Below are 13,662 nucleotides of genomic sequence, written 5' to 3'. Positions count from 1 at the left end.
TTCAAACTAAAAATGTCCTGTATGCAGTAATCAGAGGAAAGCATCATATAGGACCAAGACCCTTTGGGACACACAGACGGGAATACAGAAGAACAAGAGATAAACGCAGCATATTGCTTAAGAGTATAAAGGGAATAAAACTGTAGAGCAATTCTTCTAAGCTTGGAATCTTAGCTCAACCACCTACTGCTCTCTGACTTTGGGCAAGTCATCTAACTTCTCTGTGCCTCTGTTCCCTCATTTATAAAACTGGGATAACAATGCCCACCACTTTGGACTATTGTACAGATTCAATGTCTGTATATATATATATATAAGTCCATTTGGACAATAAATACCTATGGCTCACAGAACACTAGGTAATACTCATTTATTTTTCTATGTAATGTCCTTCTTTCTCAGCACGTCTTGTGCATATATATATATATGGCTTAAAATCATGCCTAGTACATAGTGTTTTATGAGGATTTGCTAATTAAATGAAGTGTTCACTTACCACCCAGTCAACTCTTATAAATGGTTATTACTATAGGGCCAGGCGCAGTGGCTCATGCCTATAATCCCAGCACTTTGGGAGGCTGAGGCAGGTGGATCACCTGAGGTTGGGAGTTCAAGACCAGCCTGACCAACATGGAGAAACCTCATCTCTACTAAAAATACAAAATTAGCCAGGCATGGTAGTGCATGCCTGTAATCCCAGTTACTCAGGAGTCTAAGGCAGGATAATCACTTGAAACCGGGAGGCGGAGGTTGCAGTGAACTGAGATTGCGCCATTTCACTCTAGCCTGGGCAACAAGAGCAAAACTCTGTCTCAAAAGAAAAAAAAAAAGGTTATTATTATAGATGCTCCTTGATTTATGATAGGGTTATACCCCAATAAACTCATCCTAAATAAGAAATATCATAAGTTGAAAATTATACCTAACCTACCAAATATAACTTAACCTAACCAACTTTAAAGGTGTTCAGAGCACTTACTTTAGCCTATCATTGGACAAAATCATCCAACACAAATCCTGTTTTATAAGTATTGAATATCTTATCTAATTTCTTGAATACTGCACTGCAAGTGAAAAACAGAATAGGTGTATGGGTATTGAAATTATGGTTTCTATGGAAGGCATATCATTTTCACATCATTGTGAAGTTAAAAATTGTAAGTTAAACCACTGTAATTCAGAGACAATCTGTTTTACTGAGGAAGATGCAGATTACCTTTAGAAACAATACTTAAGTTTATCTTCATTTGTTTGAAGTATATTTTTTAATCAATATATAATATATAGCTTTATCTGAAGAATACAGGCAGCAATCATACCTATGTCATAGATGCAAGAAAATAATTATTTTGTTCATTAGACATAGTCAAAAAGCATTTTTGGTTTCTTAAAATTCTAAGGAAAAAAACCAATCCTGATATTATAAATAGATATCAATGTTATGAATAGATAAAAAGTAAAGGTTCTGGGTGCCCAGAATGGAAAACCTTGGTGAGCATACAGTGGCCTATCTTTTTGAGGATTATTCTCCGTATTGGTAGAAGACCAGTTACTCACTCTGAGCAAGGGACAGGACATGTGAACCATGGTCTCTAAAAGTGTCAAAGATGGAGTTTTAGTGAGTCACTACTGTGTGCATTATTGTGCATTTCCTCATCCAGATTTATTCAGCACTTATAGACAAGACATATTACTAAGTGCTAAACAAGTTCCATTTTCATTTTTTGTCCTCAGGCAGCTTAAAACTCAGCAGAGGGATGATGCCTAGTATAATATGAACCTAACAAACATGTGTCACTGAATAGTTCCAGAATAATACAAAGAAATATTCAGACTAGAGTGTGGGAAGAGATCAGCATGTGTCAAAATAATCTGAAAAGGCTTTGTGGATAAAGAAGATAAATGGGAATGGATTCTTGAAGGACAGGAATGCCTAGAACAGCTGCAAAAGAGGGGTAGGTCATGCTGAATAGATCACCATGGAAGCCCAAAGACCAAAGACTAGAAGGCAGCACATAGTAATCAATGTCAGAGGTCAGTTTAGTTAGAATGCGGAGGAGCCTCTGCGGGTCTAAAATATATTACACAACTACCATGTGCAAACAGTAGGCCAGGTGCCAGAGACAGGAGGCTGGAGGAGAGAGTACGATGATCTCATGGAGTTTTTGATATGGTGGAAGACATAAAACGGGCAAGAATAATGACAACAGGATAACATAGAGTGAGTTAAGTTACATAAGTGAAATTCAATTTCCCAAGCACATAAAATAAAAGCTCCATGGCGGCAAGAACCAAATTTGTTGTGCTTATTGTTTTGACTTATTGTATTGAACAGCAGATGCTCGATAAATATTTGTTTAATGAATGAACCCCAAAGCACTATGAAAGATGCTAAATGCATGGGGCAGGACAGGTCAGTAGAGTGGAGAGGAAGACTGAGATCCAAGAAATGCTTCATGAATGAGCTGACATCTTCATTAAGTCAGAGACAATGAGCAGATGCTCAATAACAGAGAGGACATGAAAGATGCCACGGGAAAGGTCTCATGGTGAGGGAGCAAAAGAAAGGAAGAGAAAAACAGGGTTAGGGAGAGGAATGGTGAGCAGTTCAACTCAGCAGGCACTAACCTAGAAAGCAGAAAGCTTTCTGAGTCTTCATCTCATTGCAAACTAATCATTAAGAAATTATATCAAAGAGCTACGTGTACTTGTATGTATATCAAAACACTCTTCACAATATCAAAGATATGTCATCAGTTTAAGTATCCATCAACAGAGGACTGGATTTTATAAAATGTTGCTTTGGTGTTCATTCATTAAACAAGTATTTACTGAACATCTACTCTGCCAAAACAATAAACACAACAGATTTGGTTCTTGCCCTCACACACCGTGGAATACTACTCAGTGATAAAAAAAAAAAGGATAAAATCCTACCTTTTGCAGCAACATGGATGGAACTGGAGGCCATTATCGTAATTGAAACAATTAAAAAATAAAGTAAAATACTGCATGTTCTCACTTATAAGTGGGAGCTAAACAATGTGTACACACGGACATAGAGTATAGAAAAATAGATATTAAGCTTTGGAAGGGTGAAAGGGTGGGAGAGGGGTGAGAGATGAGAAAATACTTAATGGGTACAATGAACATTATTGCAGGATGGTTATAGTACAAGCTCAGATTTCAACACTACACAATAAATCCATGTAACAACACTGCATTTGTATTTTCTAAATTATACAAATAAAAAGAAATATGAGGGTTTATTAAGTCACTGATTCCTGAGCCCCACCTCTGCTGGGCAGGTGCAGATAAGGGCCAAGAATTTGAATTTCTAATCACTCCCAGGTGCTGCTGATGCTGCCTGGCTTTTAAACAGCACTTACCTAAAGAACACAAACTTAAAGACCAAAGAATATGAGTCAAGTAATGTCCATACTAGAAATTAATTAAAGAAGGAAAAAAAAATTTACTAAAAAATAAGGAATTATTTTTCAGCCTCCCAATCAGCATCATCATCTTTAAAGCAATTTTGAAATAACCCCTCATGTAACTCCTTTCCTCAAGTCTGTCTTAAAAATATTCTTTAAAAGTCTTAAAAATGCAACTAGCAGACTGGAGCCCCCAAATTCCACTGGTCAAAACGATATGGAACAACCATTAGCCTGAAACCTTCCAGGGATGGGCATAGGGTAAATAGAATACTTTTTTTAAACTCCAGTTCAACCAGTTCATTTAAAAAGATTAATTTCAAATTGGTGACAACATGTGTCACTGCTACAGCTAGAAAATTCTGCAACAGACCAAAAGGGAGGCGGTGGTAGGATGGGAGGTTTTGGAGAATACTGGAAAAGAGATATAAAAATAAGATGACTTTTTAGGAACAAATTTGGAAACTTTCAGACAGAGGAGTATTATTTCCTGGTAGAATAATGCTTGATTTCCATACCTTCAGAAGTCCTCCTGTTACTGGTTTTGGACTGTAATTATAGCAGAAGACTCCAGAAGAAAAGAATAGGAGGAAACATTTGGAACTAAATTTTCTACAAATCTCTATCGCTTGATGGGGGTAGAGGATGAATAATAAATGCACTAAAGTAATTTTTTTCCTTGCTATGTCAGTACCCATATGAGATCCACAAGTCAGCTCGCCTAAACTATCTACTGTTTCAATAGAATATGTTGATTCATTGGGATATGCGAGGACACTATTGTCTACTAGGCAGATTTTTAGGCACTTTAAATGTTACTTTAGCCTCACAATTTCTCCTAGAAATACATTAATATTCTCTCCATTTTATACTTGCAGAAACAGGCTTAGAAAATTTGAAAGAATTGAAGGACCAAAAGGTAATGCATGTCAGTAGAAGGATTGAAACCTAGTTTCAAATGTGGACTCTCTGGGCTATTGTCCTGTAGGCCACTTCCTTTTTGCAGTTGATAAAAATTTTATAATCAGAACCTCTGAGTTTAGCTGCAGTTCTCTTACAAAACAGCTAGCCATTTGTCCTTGGACATATTAACCCCCTGAATGCCATATGCCTTATAAAGATAAATTACATCAATTCAATAAGCATTTTAGTACATATTTAGTAGAGTTAGTGATAAGCATTTACTAGATTGTACATCTACAAAATATTGATCTTTTCTCCTTCCTTGCTGTGAGTTTACCCAACTTCCTCCTCTTCTGTGCCACCATGAAAACTTGAGTTTTTATACAAATTAAATAAGCTATTACAGGGAGAGCACGTAAAACCACATGACATTAAAAATTGTTGCACCAAAATGCTCACTCTTAGTTCTGAGGATAATGGCAAAGATGATGGTGGTGGCACGGTGATGGGAGTCACTTTGCTAAGTGGTATTAATTAATACCTGCTTCAATACCTCTGGATTTCCCTGTGAAGATGAGATCCATGCTTGTGAAAGTACAAACTGTAGAACACCACACGGGTATTAGTTTCCATCTTCCCTTAAGGTGAAGTTCACATGCAACTGAGATTCTGTTAGGGAAGAAGTAATCCTCGCAGAACGGGCCATCAGAGTCACTGTGTTAGGCAAGAAGGTGTGGGTATGGGAAACAAACTGGGTTTCCTCTATGAGGTAAAAGATCTACAGACCCAAGGGCAACTAATTAATGCTCCATGTCAGAATTTGCAAAATTAGAAAAGGGGGTAAGGAAACTGAAACCTTCATTAAAACAACAGGGAATTTCTGAGATTCAGAGATGTCTAATGAAACTCATTTATTTAACAAATATTTACTAAACCATACCCAGTTATTTTGCTAGGCTTTTTTAAAGAACTAAAAGGAATGAATTAGTTAATTACACTTGGGTAATTACTTTTTTTTGAAGTTTTTAAAAATTAGATCTACATCTAATATCACAATAAAACAAATGCTATGGAGGTTAAAGAATTAAACGTAAAGATCAAATGCATGAAGCAATTACGACAAAAGGTAAGTGAATTTTCTCTGATCTCCAGGTGCAGATTCTTTTGAGCATAGAGACAATGTAATATGGTATGTGAGTTACGTCGCAATTAAACAAAATCTCAAACATTTAAAAAAAACAGTAAATCCCACATACAAATATAACATCTGCATGTTGGAAATGCAGGGAATCATTTACAATAATATTTTAAAATTGTCAATGCCTTTGGAGACTCGGGCAGAAAGGATGGGAATGGGGTGAGGAGTAAAAGGCTACAAATTGAGGTCAGGGTATACTGCTTGGGTAATGGGTGCACCAAAATCTCACAAATCACCACTGAAGAATTTACTCAGTTAACCAAATACTACCTGTTCCCCAAAAACCTATAGAAATAAAAAATTTAAGAAAAAAAGTCAATGCCTAAAAAGGTTTTCACAATACATTAAGCAAATACAAGCAGATTATAAAATTATAATAATCATAATGGCCACCAATTCAATTTTCAGTTTTAAACTTTTACACATTTTTCCAAATTTTCTGAAGTAACTTTTGATCACTCATAAATACTACAGATGTATTAATCACTTTTTTAATACAAAAATTATTGAAAGATGTGCATTTCTCAAACATGAATGAGCACCACCTATAGTTTGCAGATGGATCCCTTCCGAAGAGTTTCTGATGCAACAGATTCCCAGGTGATGTTGATGTTCCCATACTGGAGGGACCACACTTTAAACTGTTGGGTTACAGATAGGATCACAGACTTCTGAGCCAGATTACTAAGTTTAAAGCTCACCTTCAACACTTGTTTTTAGTAGGTAAATTAATCTCTGAGCTTTAGTTTCTTCATTTGTCAAGTGAAAATTAAAATGGCACATAATGGTACCAATCCCTTAAGACAGTTACATAATTTAAATAAATTAACATTTACAGGGAACTCAGAAGTGCACTTATGTCATAGTAAATGTTAAATGTATTATTTTAGTGAGAATGAAAATCTAGCATTGTTTGTATTTCACTAAAAAAATCAATTAACAGGTTTAAAGATTTCTACATTTTGAAAATTACTCATAGTTTTAATTTTGTTAACTTCTTTCTAATTCCTTTGTATTTGCTTGTCACAAAGTCTTTCAGAATCTTGAAAATAATTACGTGTTTACTGAACGACAAGGAGTGGACAGAGTGGAAGAAGAGGCCAGTTAATCACTGAACCCTGAACCCAGGAGGTACTGGGGGCTGGCATGACAGACAGGGAGACAGGAGGTTGGGGGCTACACTCTGATACCAACAGAAGAATGGATAAGGGCCGATGTACACAATCACTTGGTCAAGAAAGATCATCTACATTTAAATAATAAAAATATGACTCCAGGAGGGAAACATCATAATCCACCACTAGGGTGATGCTATAGTCTATCATCTAAACTAAGACACTTTAAAAGTGAACAGAAGGAGGTGCTTTCTTAACAACTACAATTAGTTAAAATGCAAAAAGGATACTATCTGTAGCTTCCACCTTTTAAAATATCAAAATTACTAAATAAAAATTTGTTATTCTTTTGCTTTATCAACAAGGATAATTCTTATGAGGTTTGTGTTACTATGGAGTCTTGGAATTCTAATAGTCTTCAGAGGAAGCATAAGTGTAGTTGAAATAATAGAAACCTAGGAGTCAAAGAGTCTTCAATTCAGGGTGGACAGTGGACCAGGCCAGAAATTTCCCTCCTGGGTCCACATATTCTCTCTTTTCTGTTGCCATTGATCTTCCTAAGGCAAGGATCAATTAAGGCACAAGTATTTTCCTCTTCTAATGTGATTTCAGAAGATGAATGAATTTGGGAATAGAAAGAGAAAGTATGTGTTTGTATATGTATGGTATATGCAATCATGCATATGCATGCACACTTACACACACACACACACACACACACACACTCATTCTATGTGTTACTTGAAAGGGAAAAAGAAAATTAATCAGGCCCTTCCATAAAGGCTGAAAAAAGAAAGAAAGGAAATCTGCAATAGGCTGATTACTTTCCAGGAGATAAACATTCTCTAAATGTTTAGAGTAATCTCAGATTGAACGTGCCTACAAACTGAAATTAGCCAAGTCCCCCGAAAGAGCTTATCACTCGGTTCAGTAAGAAGAGCTAGCAGAATGTTTAAAGAGTATGAAACCAAGTACTGTAACACATCCACACGTTGGTGGGGCAGAATAGAGAATGGGAAATTTGATTTTTCTTTCAATAATGACTGCCAATTCAGTCACTTTCTGTATGGAGGATGAACATTCAGAGATGGGTGAAAAAACAGTTCCCCCAAATACTTTGAACATTAGATAAGAAAGCCTACCAAATCAAATTATTGTGTTATAATCTGTCAAATAATTTGTTTTCAACAAAAATGTGTTTAAAGAATGAGTAAGAACACTTACAATAAATATAAATTTCTATATTAAAAGCAGTGAAGAAAGTGACCCTTTCGTATATCTTCTAAGAGGATTTACAAATAGCTACAATTTCTGATTCTATTCTCATTACAAAACATGATCAGCTAATATATATAACCTTTTGATACACTTTCATGGAGAGCTGTAAATGCAAATATAATTCTATATCACATCCTAAGTATTTATGACAACAATCAGACCTCAAGAAAATAAGTTGGGAAAGATCATTTACAAAATTGTCTTATACTTGTAATCATAATAAAAAAAAAATTCTTTCCAGTGTGAAGCTATTACCATTGGCAGGCAACGATCTGAAATAGAAATGATGCAGTGCCGTCCTTCTGAACTAGAACTGAATATTCCACAGATTCCCATTGAGATCTGTAAGCTTTCTTTTGCAAGTCACCAAAGAACTAAACCCACCATCACTTAGACCAAGCAGCAGAAGATGACGCCATACCATGCCTCTTCTGTTCAAGGTCCAGCTGTGTGCTTTAGGCTCCTATCTCCTCTCACTGTTTCACAATTTTTCCCAGCCTAAGCATGCTGGCTGCCCCCGATTCAGCATTCTGTTGAGTCTGTGACTCCCACAGAATCATCTCCATGCCCTTCCCCTAGATCCTTCCGCATTTCCACAAAGAGCAAACCGACTCACTAGCAGAGAAGTCTCTGTATGCCCCAAGACAGCACACACAGTAGGTACATATTTTACAGAAGTTCTCAGAATATCCTTCTTGGTAAAGCATAGTACAGTTTTCTTAGTAAATTAAATACAGTTACTTGGGTTTTAGCACCCTGAGATATAATAAGCTCTGGATAAATAACATGATATAAAGAACATATGCGAATATGTCCGAAGCCATGAGGTCACTCCTGTCCTCTCTCAATTACTGGCTGTAAACCCAGAGGAAGCTCCCTGAGCCTAATGGTCCTCACCTATAAAATGGTATTTTGATGTCTGTAAGTTACTGTCAAATACTTAGGCACAGTGGTGTGTGTGTGTGAGAGAGAGAGAGAGACAGAAACAAAAACAGAGAGACAAGGTGTAAGAAATAGAGTTTTAATTTACAACCAACCCAAGGTAATTACTTGTCTGAGTTGGGTTTGCTCTCACACAATCTAAGCATTATAGTAGCTATGACAAACACTTCAGCTATCCTTCTCTCTACTCTGGAACAGAGGTTTTATTCATTAACATAAAACAGGTTTTTCATATGAATTGTCATTGGTGAATTTTGTGGTGCTCAAATTCCTTGGATTGGCTGGAAATATTATTCAAACTACTAAACATACTATTCTATCAACAAGTTATACAAAGACTGGACCTTTGAGGTGGGACTTGAGCTTCGTTTTTGAAAGTCTCTAATTCAACCACTATTTCAGAAGATTCTCGTTACCAATGCTGATTATAAATCACATACACCTCATGCCTCTAGAGTAACTGTTGTGTTTGTCACAATCAATCTTTCATGCATGCTGGGGGCAGAACCTTTAAAGAAGGGGATGGTGGATGTCACTGTTCACCTAGCGTGGTGTATAACTAATTTTGTAGTTTCCTTCTAATAAATATATTTATGTGTAGTAGAATTTGGTCCAAAATATACTTGTGAATGGCAGCAAGGTTATGAAGGAAGACACATATAACTCTCACCTAACTTCAATAACTATAGGTCGCTGCTATTAAAAAACAGAATAAAAACCACCAATTAAAAAAATCTAATAACCTTGAATAGCCAAATGTGTTTATGGCAATTTATAATAGGAAGAAAAATAAAATGAAAGTAATTTTATGTTTTGCAAGGAAACATAGGCTATGCAGGATGTACAGGGTTTTCTGAGGACAACATGTGCTATGATGCACTTGGAATATAGATAATGCTAAAAAATTACTTTGTTATCATTCTACAAATCAAACAGGTCCTGGAATCAGAATTCTATCAGCACAAGACAGGGCCCTTCATCAAACCCCTTAAAGAATTTCTGCTTCTCGTTGGTTGCCCCGCTTCTTATTAGATGAACAATGGTCAGATGATGGATTCTATTGCATATGGCACTGATTCTCCTTCATTCTTCCCAAGTAAGATCTAGTATAGACTCTTCAGCCAGCATAGTCTCATTAACCTACTCTATGATGCATCATAGCCCAAATGGGCAACCTATTTTATACCTCAGTTTCATTATACCAAAATTAAAGAGATGTCAATTGTTAGGAATCACTTTGAAATCCAATGACCCATGTCTAACATACTCTGTTTCTTAACTAACATTTTGACCTACTTCTGTTCTAGGATATTAAAAAGTTCACAATTCAAGGCACCACTGGGAAAAGGAAGTGGAGGAGACTAAATTACAGTAGTCACCCTCATCTGCAGGGGGTACATTCCAAGGCCCTCTGTGAATGTCTGAAACTGTGGATAATAGCAAACCCTATCTATACTACATTTTTTCCTATACATACATACCTATAATAAAGTTTGATTTATAAATTAGACATAAGGGATTAACAATAACTAACAGAATAATTATAACAATACTGTAATAAAAGTTATTTCTCTCTCAAAATCTTACTGTGCTATACTCACCTATTTTTGGACTGAAGTTGAATGCAGGTAATTGAAAGCTAGGAAAGAGAAACCATGGATAGTCGAGGAGTATGTTCTGAGTTTCTCCTCTTTCTGGCTACATTTGAAACTGCTGTAGTGAAGAGAAACTATAATCCCTGGATCCAGCCTTATGAAATTTTAGGTTAAGGTCTACTGGTATAAGAAAACCAAATGTTCATGGCCAAGAGGAGAGTCACATTAACAGAAGATTGCCTGCCTCAAAGACCTGCAATCTTTCAGCAGCCAAAGTTTTAGAAAACATATAAAATGCAGATTCTTACTAAATCTTTCTCAAAAGAGTAGATACAGTCTGGTCCCTATCCTCCTCTCAGAACATGTACACTTTTTCATGGAGATAAGATCACCACATATGAATCACTGATCGGTATATATGAAAATACATGAATCAAGAACAATATTAGGAAGACAAAAATAGCACTCATCAATCAATGAACATATACTAATTCACTTGTGACAAATGTTTTATGTGGCAGAGTTGTCTAGGGAAGATAAAAATTGGCAACAGCCACTCATATTTGCATAACACTTCCACATGAATTAATATTCGTGTCTAAAATAAAGGGCAAGGGTAGCCCAGGAGGACTTTGGGGAGGAGGTCAGATGCAAAGGGTTTGCTTCTAAGTTAGTTACTTAATTTAGCATGCTAGTTAGGTACTTAACTTGCTAAATGGTGCTAGTTTAACAAATGGACCAAATATATTCATCAGGAAGATGCCAACAGAAGCAGACACTGAACTATTTGTCTGGCTGAATATAAGCTCAAAGTTTCAAAGAAATCACAACAGAGAACAAAAAAAGCTTAAAATTCATGTTTTAATAGTTTTTCTCATAAAATAGGCTTCATGAGGAGCAGCTAAAAGGGCTGAATTTTCCAAGAGACCTGGGCTGAGTTTGGAGGAATGCACTTGCTAACAGTGATTTGTGTTCCTGTGATGTGCCCCCATGATACAACGGGGACTTGAAAATGAGATCATCAACATGCACTCAGAGGGCTTTTAGGATCCCAATGAAGCCCAGATGGACATGCTTAGTTTCTTACCTATGAAGAAACATTTCTCCACAAAAAAGAATGGAGTTAGGTAGAGCCCCCAGGGGCCTATTGCTACTGCCTGGCAATACAGGTCACCAGCATGATAGAGTTGAACTTGAGGACAGTGTGGTAAACAAAACATTGAGGATTAGAGGGTGGGTTATGGGGGGGAAGCACTGATTCTGAAAATACTTGCTTTGTGACCTTTACGTCTCTATATAGTGCTACTGGACATACTTTCTTACAACTGAAAATAATTTCGCTACCTCCTTCAGTTTACCTTTAAAAGTGAAATACGCCAGCCTGAGAGATTTTTGACATATTGGTGGAGTTAGGAATTCAGTAAAGGTATAGACACATACTACAGGAACTGTGCTTTTCATATTTAGAAAGAAAACAACTTTCCATATTTAGAAGATGGCTTTCCATATTTAGGAAAATGACTTTCCATATTTAGAAGATGGAAAAATGACTCTCCATATTTAGAAGATGACACCCTTCTTGGGAATGACAGGGAACTCAGATATACCTTAGTCTATCCCATGGCTTTGGCAGGTAGAGAAAATGAAGCCTAAAGAATTAGGATGTTACTTTTCCATAGCTTCAAGAAACTTCTTCTAAAAGAAGAATTCATGATGTCACAAACACAGTGTTCTAAATCAGACACTGGTTTTAAAACTTGCCCAAGTAGTTATCACTTAATGGGTTGATTTGGGAAGAAAGGCACAAAATATTTATGCAGCTTGTGCACTTGTTTTGTTATCTGTTGCCCCCCACTGGCCAACAAGTAGCAGCAGACACCAAAGGGGAAAACATGGATCTCAGAGAAACTGTCAGTGGAGAATATCCCAAACAAATTTAGGTTTCCTGCAAATTAAGAAGAAGCGACTCTCATGTTATTTTTCCTAACAGTGGCACACACTGAATCAGCTTGCAGAATGCAGACATCATACACAGACATGATGATGATGATGATGATGATGATGATGATGATGATGACGACGACGACGACGACGATGATTTATTGACAGCCTACTGGGGACCAGGCACTATTTTAAGTACTTTTCAGTCTATAAGGCAATCTGTGGCATAGGCATTATTATCTGTATTTCAAGATCTAGAACTAGGGGCTGAGAGAGTTTAAATAATTTGCCCAAGGTCACACTCAGCTTAGAAAAAAATCAATATATGAACCAGGTCAAAATATACAATTCATCAGGCCAGATTTCTGGCCCCTGCATCCATCTCTCCCAGAACACAGTTCCTTTTATCTCCGCTTATATGCTTAGCCTTACTGTCCCTTAAACCAGATCTGACCTCAGAATTATCTGACATTGGACTACAACCTCATGTCCTAATTTTGCTAAATAGGCCTCTGATAAATGTTCCCTGCTCTTGGATAAGTTGATATCCTAAATTCTCTAGCTCTTGGTCTCTGCTTTACCCGTTCTTGATCATTCACTAGAGTTTTCCCTTAACTGCAAACTTATACTTGGAGCCTTGCTTCCTGCTGCAAACTTTGCCAAAGCAAATTTATGCAAAGGCTAGAATCAATATAAATCTCCCACTAAAGATAGTTTGTCTTATGTTATTCTCTGCAGGAAAAAAAAAAAAAATGTATTCACACATACACAAATAAGGTGATCCTTGATAGTGAATGTGAGTGTAAAGACATTTATACTTTTCTATATACAAGATGCCCACATATCTTTGCTCAGAACAGACCTGTTTTTAAGCTGGTTGTCCCAGCATGATTATTAATAGTGCCCCATTAAACTCTCCGAACCATCTGAATTTAAATGATACATTTTAAAGTTATTCTAATCCTGTGCACCACTGAGGCACCATGAAGACACTCTACAAGTGTCACTTAATCTTTTTAAAATTTTCGCATTCATTTTAAAATATCGCTAACCTTATTCCCATTATACAAATGAGTTAGGTGAAAATCAGAAAGGTCAAAATATATAATTCAAAATCCCATTATTACTAAATGGAGACAAAATTCAAAGCCATGTCTGCCTGGAATTTGTCTCCTTACTCTATCATATTGCATTCTGCAAGGTTTTCTCAACTATTTTTTTTTTTTTTGCCTTTTCCAAAATGGATGAAGAAAATA

At 36.4% G+C, this 13,662-nt stretch overlaps 1 protein-coding gene across 6 annotated transcripts in view; it reads right to left on the bottom strand.

Annotated features, from left to right (window-relative positions):
• The window catches only part of UNC5D (unc-5 netrin receptor D), a 576,267-nt gene that overhangs the window by 339,587 nt on the left and 223,018 nt on the right, over positions 1–13,662 (bottom strand). The gene's annotated exons all lie outside the window — the stretch shown is intronic.

Source organism: Papio anubis, chromosome 8 (assembly GCF_008728515.1).
Source record: "Papio anubis isolate 15944 chromosome 8, Panubis1.0, whole genome shotgun sequence".
NCBI lineage: Eukaryota > Metazoa > Chordata > Mammalia > Primates > Cercopithecidae > Papio > Papio anubis.
Note: the sequence above shows the minus strand (reverse complement) of the source record. Positions and strands in the feature narration are given on the sequence as shown.